Raw genomic sequence first — 9,940 nt, forward strand, 5'->3', positions numbered from 1 at the left:
TCCAAAAGGACCCATCCATTGAAGGTCCCAAACACTCTGGAGACACTAAGAACGTGGCCAGTTACCACTACATAATAGCCACTCCTCTGCTGTCACCAGCCTAGGACATGACGATCCTACCACCCATCCGAGGAGACTGGTTCACATCCCTGTACTCGGGGTCACTTGTGGTTTCGGTGTCTCTGAGGTTTCCTATAGCTCTGGGAATTCAGAGAATAAAAATGTAATCTGGCACTAAGTTTAGAGGTGGTGCCTTTGGGAAATGATTAGGATTAGGCAAGGTCAATAGTCCCCAAGATTGAACTTTGGTGCCTTTAAAGAGGGAAAAGAGTTTAACACACGCACACACACACACACACACAACCGGTCCTCAACACTCACTACACTGCATCAATACCTGTTTTCTTAGCTGTCATGGTGCTCCAAACCAATTTCTTCTGCTCACCACTGTAGCCCTGCTTGCTATCTGGTCTGTGGCTGTTTACTTGACATTACAGGGAATGTTCTCCCATCAACAGAGAACGGGGCAGCATGTCCAAAGGCCAGGGATGCAGAGCCATGGCTAGTGGGGCATCAGGAGCCTCCTTTGAGGTTATTCCATATATGCATTTGTCAAGATTCATTTGTCAAGTCACTGTGAAAGCGGAGACCTTCAAAAGTCAGGGAGTTTGCACCACCTTTGGGAGTTCCCGGAAGGAATCATGACTTGATAGCTGAGACACAAGTCACACAAAGGGTTATGACCGTGACAATCTTTGACCCTGTTTACCTTTCTTCTCAGCACGATTCTGACTAATTCTGGCCAGAGGAAACTGTTCATCTTCTTCACACCTGTAACACACTGGCCCACTGATGCTATAGCAGAGGCAGCCTTTACCAGGGTGACCAACATTTTTACTAGTACAACATGAAGATGGCATCTACAAAGTGGTGGACCACATTCACACTGCCCTAGGATGCATACAGTCTGCAGGCTGTAGGCTGTACATGTAACCAATCAGGGCACTCAACTCATGGGGATGATCGATTCTGAAGATAGTGACTCTGAATGAAGTTATTGGTTAGAACTACTAGGAAGATGTGGCAGAGAACCTGAGTCCCAGTCCCAGGCATGGAGGAATCTGAGCTATAAGTGCTGAAGACACTATTAATGAGGGCCACCTGCTACAGTCCCTGCAGCTGAATAGATGCCTGCATCCACATGCAGGTCACCTTCCTGTCAACGTTGGTCACGAAGGCAAATCAGAGCCACTTCATTCTGAAGGGCAGGATGGCAACCCTGTCTGCGGCACTCTCCTGTTTATTCCTTTCCTGCCAGAATATTAACACTGGCACTGTTGTCCTGTCCCCAGAGACACGTGGCTGCTACATGACCCAAGCTGCACTGCGATTGGTTCAGAACAGAGACCAGTCTTTGTACTCGTCAATCAGGAAAAATCTCTCCATTCACCAAACACTAAATGAACCATCGGCAACCAAAGGAGGGACTACAGACAGAAGAGGTCCCAGTACATGTATGCTGCTCATGGGTCCAGCTTCCAGTGGTGGAGGAAAGCAAACCCAAGTGTCATTCACAAGCAGGAAATGGCTTGTCGCTGGAGCCTGAATCTTCACCCTTGAATGTGCACCAAGGTGTGCCTCCTGCCTGCATGGAGGGACCAGCCCTGCACTATAAGGGCAATGCTGCCCCTTGCTTCCTCTCTCCCCCATAAAGGTTGTGCTAAATTCCAAGACAGCTCCTCCAAAAAGCCCTTAGAAGAAAACGTGACCTTAAGAGGGCAGGAGCCCAGTCAGCCCTGTGTCTAGAAACTTCTGGGTATTTGCTGAGCAGGTGTCCTAGCTAAGAGTGAGAGACTGACCACTGTTCTCCTCTTGCTCAGAGCCCTTGGAGGCTCCTGACTGCTCTTAGGATCAAGTGTGGTTCAGATGAGGATTCCTTGTGATTCTGCCTGCCTGTCCCCTTTCCTGAACCTTTGTCTGGACCTCACAGGTCCTCTGCTGGTGTCTTCTACAATCTGCACATGTGGTTTCTCAAGCAACTGCCCCTCCTCCACTGTCTCCTTGGAGACACTCACCTGTTTGCATCTCCTACTGTCGGTTCTCCAGGGCAAGGCCTGGGCATTTCTTGCTCATGACTACATTCCCATTACCTAACCCAGAACAGATTCTTGGGACCAGTGAGTGCAAGACACCAACCAGGCAGAGGTGCTCTCGGCAACAAGGCGTTGGCCTCTTTGGAACCAAGAGTTGATCCATCCAGGTGCACACATTCAGAAGAGCTGGGGCAGGAGCCACCGTCCATACGCATCCAGATTGAGGGAGGGGCTCAGGACAGGTAAGGGTCCCACTCACCCTCACCCTTGCCCATTTCATGTTTCAAGAACAGGCTCTGAAAAGCCCACCAAGAACAAAGGCTACTGCAAATCTCTGAACATCACACAGAGACTGCCTGGGTTTTCCAGTTTATTTATTTAAACAAGTCTTTAATCAACCTGGGGCGTCATCAGCTCCAAGCTTGTCACTGGGGGAGGAAAGAATAGCTCTTTCTAGGATTCAAGGAAATGGCAGGCTGACCTGTACCACTCCCTGACACTGGCCATCGAGGAGGTTACCACATGTGAATTTCCAGACAATTCTCGGTATATTATAATGTGAGCTCTTCCTGCCTCATCATATGTTAGCACCTGCTAGAAACAATGTCCACTCACCCCTCCCCCACACCTTACCTAGGGATCAACATTGACAGCAACAAGTGAAAACCATGGCCCTCAGTCCCAGCAAACAGAGAAAGAGAGAAAGTCTAAAGTCTCAGGAGTTTCATTATCCTTAAGAAAAAAAAAAACCCCACAAATTGAAAAAGCTGACCTACTCAGAAGGGCGTGTGAGCCAAGTCGCTGTTGCTCACTTGCCCAATTGTGTTCAGGGTGGATTAGTCCCAGCAGCAGGCACCAAGTGTCCATTTCAGAACTCATGATAACTGAGACTACACATCGGGAACCCAAATGTGACGGGAGGGGTAGTAGAGTTAGCCCTAATTTGTGCTCTTCCGCTCCAGCATACAACTGCCCCAAACTGGGGCTCCCTACAGCAAAGTCTAGAAACAAAACACTTCCTCTCTTTTAACAGTAAAACCTCAAACCACAGAGGTGTCAGCAAGGAAGAAAGCGAGCGGGAGAACCCCTCTAATTGTCTATTCTTCTAAGCTGTTTATTGGATCATTAAAACCTTACAAAGACTTCATAATGATTGTAATTGTTGGAGCTAAGGTCTGTCTCAACTGCTTGTTCAAAAGTCACTCACTTTCAAACTCAGAGAACATGTCCCCTACATTTCTTCTAAACGACTCTTTCAAGCGATCTTCTGCGCAGCAACGAGAGTTATCAGCGGTCTCTGCGGGCGTGGGGACAGGGCTCATCATCTTGCACACCTGTTGTCAGGTGACCCAGCCTGCAGCATCCCGCGCCTTCCATCTCCACTCACCCCACCCCCAGGGACTCTTCTCAGCTGTCCCTGTGCGCGCGGGGAGCCTACGGCCTTCCGGAGTCACCTTAAAATAACACCTCCCCACCACAAAGCAAACAAAAGGCGAGCGAAAGCAGCGGGGCTTCCGTGGCTCCTCTCCAGCCTGCCCCGGCCTGGGATTCGGTCCGCGAGTGGTCCCCGGGCCTCCCCTGCTCAAGGCCTCGCGGTGGGCCCCCTCCAGCCGGCCACACAACGGCCCAAGGCTCGCGCCCCACTTATTGTGCCCGGGAGGACACGCGCTGGCTGGCGGCGCGCGACCAAGTACAACTCCGAGCACAGACGCTCCGCGCCCGGGCGGTCCGGCCGGTCAGGGCCGCGGGGCCTCGGTGTCCTCGGGCCCCTATCAGCTCTGGCTCTACCGCCGAAGGAGGGACCCGATCAGCCCCGTTCCCACAAAGCGCCCCGGCGGGGGCAGGGGTGCGTCTCCAAGAGAAGTTGGTTTCCGGGTTTGCTTTCCGAACAAAACCACCCGGACCCGCGCGCTGCCCGGCCAGGCCTTTGGCGGGCTCCGGGCCACTCGAGGACTCGGGGCAAGCGCCCGAGCTCTCCCGGACGCCAGGCAGGGCCGCTGCGCACGGCGGCGGGAGGGCGCGCGGGGCCCAGACGGTGCGGACCGGCAGCCTGCGATTCCAAGGCCCGCGCGGCACTTACCGGGCGGCTGCAAGGTGTGGGGCCCGAGCCCTGTCGGCCGCTCGCGCCGCTCCGCTCCGCACTCCTGCCGGCCCGCCCACGCCTCCTCGCTTCCCGCCCGCGCGTCCCGCGCTCGCGCCCTCCGCCCGGCTCCGCTGGAACCAGTGAACTGGAACCACTCGCGGCGGCCCCGGGATTCCCACAATGCACAGCGCGCCGCTCGTCACATCCCTTCCCGGCCTCGCGCGTCCGGCCACCCCTCCCCGCGCTACCCGGCGCCCCGGCCTTGACCCCGTCCTGCGCCGGGGCCCTGGACGTCAACGACTCCAGCCTCCGGTGCACCCAGGCCTGGCGGCTCGCCCTATTCCCAAGCATCGGTCCGCGCGCGGGAGCTGCAGGAGTCAGGCCTCAGGAAGATGCTTGTCCAGAGCGCAACTCAGCCTGTGTCTTCAGTGAGCACCTACTGTGTGATTTGCGCCTCCCCAAGCCCAGTAACGTCGTCCACAAAGACGGAGGATAGCACGATCGCTGTTATCAGGGATCTTCTCCCCAATCAGTGCTAACTCCCTACGCCTCAAGCCCGCCTGCTGTCTTGAAATACAAGCAGGATTCAAGCAGCTGCCCGCCCCAAGATCAGCGCCTGCATCGACTCCCTGGATCAGTGGGGTTCTTCACAGCTTTGTTCATGGAATCGGTTAGCTACCTCCACTAAGCAAACGTTTGTTGACTATTGGCTCTAAGTGGGGATTTGCAGTGACACTTTTATTACACATTTATTAAGGAAGCCAAAAAAAGGACAGCAAAATCCATCTACAGAACTAAAGACTCTCCCCCGGGCCCAGGCTGCACTAGAATAGCAGCAGGTATTTGGATTGTGACCCTTACTTTAACAGCTGAACCAGCTCTCCACCTTTTGCGCATTGTTTTAAAGCCACACAAAGCACTAATACCTATCATCCACGCATTCATTTCAAGTAAATACCTAGGATGTACTTTGCACCATGCATAAATTTGGGTGGTGGATATGAAATGGTGAACAAAACAGGCAAAAAGAACACTGACCTCCTAGGGTTTGCAGTCTGAAGGGGAAAGAAGGGCAAGAGACAAAGAAATGACGTATTATAGGGTGTAAATTCTGGGAGGAAACGGGGTGGGAAATTAATAGGGAAGGTGAGACAGCGGTGTGTTTAAGAGGCAGTCTTGGGGCTGGAGAGACGGCTCAGTGTTTAACAGCGCTTTATGCGCTTGCAGAGGACCAGGGTTCTGTTTCCAGCACTCATGTAGTCTCTATAACTCCAACCGGGGATCCGGTGCTCTCCTGACATCCATGGGTACCAGGCACCATGTGGTGCACATACATGAAGGCAAAACACTGAAACACATAGAATCCAATAAGTAAAGCGATAGCTCAGTACGAAAGAAACTTTTAAGGAAAGGCCTGAAGGAACAGAGGGAGGGCAAACCATGTAGTTACTGGAGAGGAGTGTTCTAAGCATGAGGCTCTGAGGCAGGAGCATGGCTGAAACTATTGTGGACCAGAGTATGAAAATGGAATTCAGAAAATGAACGGGGAAACATATTAGTCAGACTTTCTGTCACTGTAACAAATACTTGAGAGGAACAATTTAAAGAAGAAATAATTTATTAATTTTTAACTAAATTTCGGAGGTTTCAACCCATAGTCCATGGCTGTAATGAGCAGGGCATACAGTGAAACAACATCTGAGTGGCAGAGTGCATGACAGAAGCCACTCATGTCATGGCAAACAGGGATCAGAGAGGGAGCCAGGACAAGATATACTCCAGTGGTGAGCCCCCCTGTACCCTAGTTCCTCTCACTAGGACTCATATCCTCAAGTTTCCCAAGCTTCCTCAAATAGTATAGCCAGCTAAAGACCATGCTTTCAACAGTGAACTTGTTGTAAGGATGGACATTTCATATTGGAGCCCGTAATACCTGCCCCTGGGTAAAGGTTCAGGGTCATCTCAAAATGCAAGAGGCAAGAGTCTCCATGGTCTTAATATTCCAGTGTTGTTCAAAAGTTCAAGCCTAAAATCTCAAGACTTGAGGCAAATTCTGAACTGTGAGCCTTATAGCAGTGCTTCTCAACCTTCTGAGTGCCCAGGCAGCTGAAACCAGTCCAGCATGTCTCCGGGTGCCTTTGTGTGAGCAGGGAACATCTGAGCACACTCCTGTCAAGGGAAAGTCTTCCAAATGAGTTTATAAATTTATACCCTTCTGCCTACAAGCCTGGGTCTGGCCAGTATCTGAGATGCTTTGAGGTAACTTTTCTGTTGTTCTGATGCAAAGCTCTTGGCTTCTCCCTGCTAGACCTGGTTTATTCAGGAACTGTCTCTCATCAATCTTTGTTTGACACTGACTTTTCTCAAACCTTTCTAGTTTGGTGTTTTCTCTCAATCCTCACTGTAAACCTGGCTAAAGGCATCGAGTAACACCCATGCCACACTTTGGTGCTGTCTTTCATCCTCCTCCACCAGATTAATTGATTGTTTAAACTCATTTTCCTATGTCTCAGGATACAGGCAAAATGTAGACCCAGCTATTTGCCAAAATGTGATAAACATGGGCTCAGTTTCCAATGGAGTCCTTCTTGTCATCTGAAAGCTCACAAGCACCGTTTTTATCGTCCACATTAATATCCATTCTGGTCTTCTGAGCTCCTACCAGGATCTTCTATTAAATTCTGCTTACAGAAGTCTAGGGCTTGTCTAGCCCACATCTGCAAACTCTGTATAATTCCTCCCACCATCCAGCTCTAAAGGCATCTGAACCACATAGTCGGAGTACTTCTCATATATCATGTTTCTGTGTTGGTCATACTTGACCAAATACCTGCAAGAAGCAAGTTAGGGGAGGTTTATCCTGACTCACAATCTCAGAACGTCAAGGCAGAGAGTGCATGATGGAGCAGCTCACATCATTGTACCCACGAGGCAGACAGACCTGCTGCTGGCGCTGGCCCTCTGCTCCTTGCTTTTATTCCATCTGCACTCCCAGCCTGGGGTAAGGCGCTACCCAGATTCATTAATTATTATTATTAAGTATTCCTTCCAAAGATAGACTTTACTAATCTAGATGCTTCTTAATCTGTTCCAATTGGCATCAGGATATAATCAAGATTGGCCATCATGGGAAGCGACATGAGAAACGCTGAGGAAATAAAGATGCGTCAAATTCCAAACAAAACATTCAAGATGCCTAGGTAGCAGACATAAGGGAAGCCAGAGGGCTGACCCCCTTTGTCGCTTGATCCCCCTCGGAATCCTTGGACAGGCACCCTCAGTTCTGCAGAGGCCACCAGGTCAAGTTAGAGCCTGCACTTCTCAAGAGGCCATCTTGTGCCCCCTGCCCCCTGTCCCCAGTGTCCTGCCCACGCAGACTACAATAGGAGTACAGCAGCACACTGTGCTGTCGGGTGCAGCAAGCCTTTCCCTCCACCTCTCCCTTCACCTCGGGCCCCACCCTCTATGTCAGCCATCTGCCCCCTTCTCAGCCTGGCTCAGGGAGACACACAGCTGCCTCTCTTAATTTTTAAAGCCTTTGGGGTTTTTTCCCAATTGCAAGATAAATGTATGTTCATCATGGAAACTAGAAAATAAAAGTGCTCAAAAGATAAATATCACTGTAAGCACTCACTGGGAAAGAATGTTCCCCCTTTGAGCAAGGAGCAGTTTGCTGAGTTTCATGGGTTTGCTAAATCTGCTTCATATTAAACCTGTTCAGCTTTCCACTCTGGTGCTCAGCACCTGCTTTTAAACTTAATGGTCCTTCATGAGCATTTTACCAGAGAGGTTTTCCACAGCTCTCAAACTGTGTGGATTCAGAACCCCTTGACACTCTTAAAAATTGCTAAAGACCCTGAAGAGTTCTTGGTTATGTGGAGATATATGCATACATACATACATACATACATACATATATTCTCTACTAGGGTCTAAAGATGTAGCCCAGTGATAGAGTTCTTACTTAGCAAGTGTATGGCTCTACATTCAAGACCTTGCACTGCCAATAAAAAAAAAAGTACCATTAGAAACTAAGTTAAAACTAAGAAAAAATAAATATTCAGCAAAATGTTCATTTAAAAATGTTAGCATATGTATGACACAATAATGCACTGTTACAAAAAAATTGTATTAACCAAAAAGCTAACAAGAAAAGTGACATTGTGTTATAATTTTCAACTCCTCTTTGACGCCTGATTTAATAGAACCAGATTCTGGTGTCTTCTATGTTCAATCAGTTGCTATATGCAGTTTTGATGAATCAACTTTGTGCATATAGATGTATATTTGGAATAGAGGGTTTAAATAGTCTTTTCAGATACTTTTTTGATACTATATTCAAATTCAATAATATTTCGAGGGTTTATTTATTATTTTATGTGTGTATGTGCATGAGTGTGTGTGTATACCACAAAGAGATCAGAAGAGGGCATTGGGGCTCCTAGAACTGGAGTTACAGGCAGTTATGAACGGCCTAATATGGGTGCTGAGAATCAAAGCTGGGTCCTTTGGAAGAGCAGCAAGTGCTCTTAACCAGTAAGCCATCTCTAACTCTAAAAAGTAGTAGTTTCTTAAAGGTTATTGCAATATAGACTCTAGAACCAGTGAGTCAGCCTTTGATGTTAGGTACACTACAATGCACTGGTCTTGTGTCTGGAAGGGACCATTTAGCTGCACAGGATTGAGCCACTTGGAAAATGCAAACTCCTTGAATTATGCAGTGTTGGCATTCTGACTTCCTGTAAACAGTTCACTGCACATGGTGGTACTGTACCTGTTCATGCCATACTCACCATAGCTGGTTTTCTTTCTGTTGCTCTGGTAAATACCATAACCAAAGCAACTTGGGAAGGAAAGCGTTTATTTAAAGGCTTATACATCTATGTTACAGCCCATCATTGCTGGAAGTCAGAGAAGGACTTGGAGCAGACTCCCAGGCTCTCATTTAGTAACCTTTTTATGCAACCCAGGACCACCTTGCCCAAGGTGGCGCTGGGCCCTCCTTCATCATTTAGCAATTAAGAAAATGCCCCACAGACGTGTCCCAAACCCACAGAGGCAATTCCTCAACTGAGGTTCCTTCTTCCCTGGTGACTCTTCAGGTAAAGTTGGCAGAAGCCTGCATCTCATCTGAGAGTTTTTTCAGTACAGGGAAGTTGTCAGGTTCATGATGGCAAACAAATGTTTCAAATTTGTATTTTTTGCTTGAAAGCTCAACCTGATTGTTGGAAACAGTAAAGTCACAAATAACTGGTTTGTTCTTTTCTGTTTAAAAAACTTCATCCAAAAAAAAAAAAAATCCACTCAGGAGGCAGAAGCAGGTAGATCTGTTAGTTCAAGGCCAGCCTAGTCTACACAGCAAGTTCCAGGCTGTAACAGTGTATCTGTCTTCTCACCAATGCAGTACGTTTTTTTTGTTGTTGTTTTTGTTTTTCGAGACAGGGTTTCTCTGTGTACCTTTGCGCCTTTCCTGGAACTCACTTGGTAGCACAGGCTGGCCTCGAACTCACAGAGATCCGCCTGGCTCTGACTCCCGAGTGCTGGGATTAAAGGCGTGAGCCACCACCGCCCGGCTATGTTTTTGTTTTGAGAGAGGATCTCACTTGTGAACCCCTAGCTAGGATCCGCTCTCAAAACAAAAACAAACTTCATTGGTGAAAAGATAGATACACTGTTACAGCCTATGGACACTTCCTAGATACACTGTTACAGTCTATGGACACTTCCTAGATACACTGTTCCGGCATGTGGACACTTCCTTCAG

At 48.7% G+C, this 9,940-nt stretch overlaps 1 protein-coding gene across 4 annotated transcripts in view; it reads right to left on the reverse strand.

The window, feature by feature from the left end:
- Macroh2a1 (macroH2A.1 histone) overlaps nt 1–4,346 on the reverse strand; it is a 63,994-nt gene extending 59,648 nt beyond the window's left edge. For 2 of the 4 annotated variants that reach the window (XM_006976766.4, XM_006976763.4), the window contains exon 1: nt 4,174–4,345. The gene's annotated coding sequence lies outside the window, so the exon portion shown is untranslated. Of the gene's footprint in view, nt 1–4,173 lie in introns of all 4 variants that reach the window. The other 2 variants (XM_006976765.4, XM_006976764.4) reach the window with 2 other exon arrangements.
- Nucleotides 4,347–9,940: the final 5,594 nt, after the last annotated feature.

Source organism: Peromyscus maniculatus, chromosome 5 (assembly GCF_049852395.1).
Source record: "Peromyscus maniculatus bairdii isolate BWxNUB_F1_BW_parent chromosome 5, HU_Pman_BW_mat_3.1, whole genome shotgun sequence".
In the NCBI taxonomy this organism is placed as follows: domain Eukaryota; kingdom Metazoa; phylum Chordata; class Mammalia; order Rodentia; family Cricetidae; genus Peromyscus; species Peromyscus maniculatus.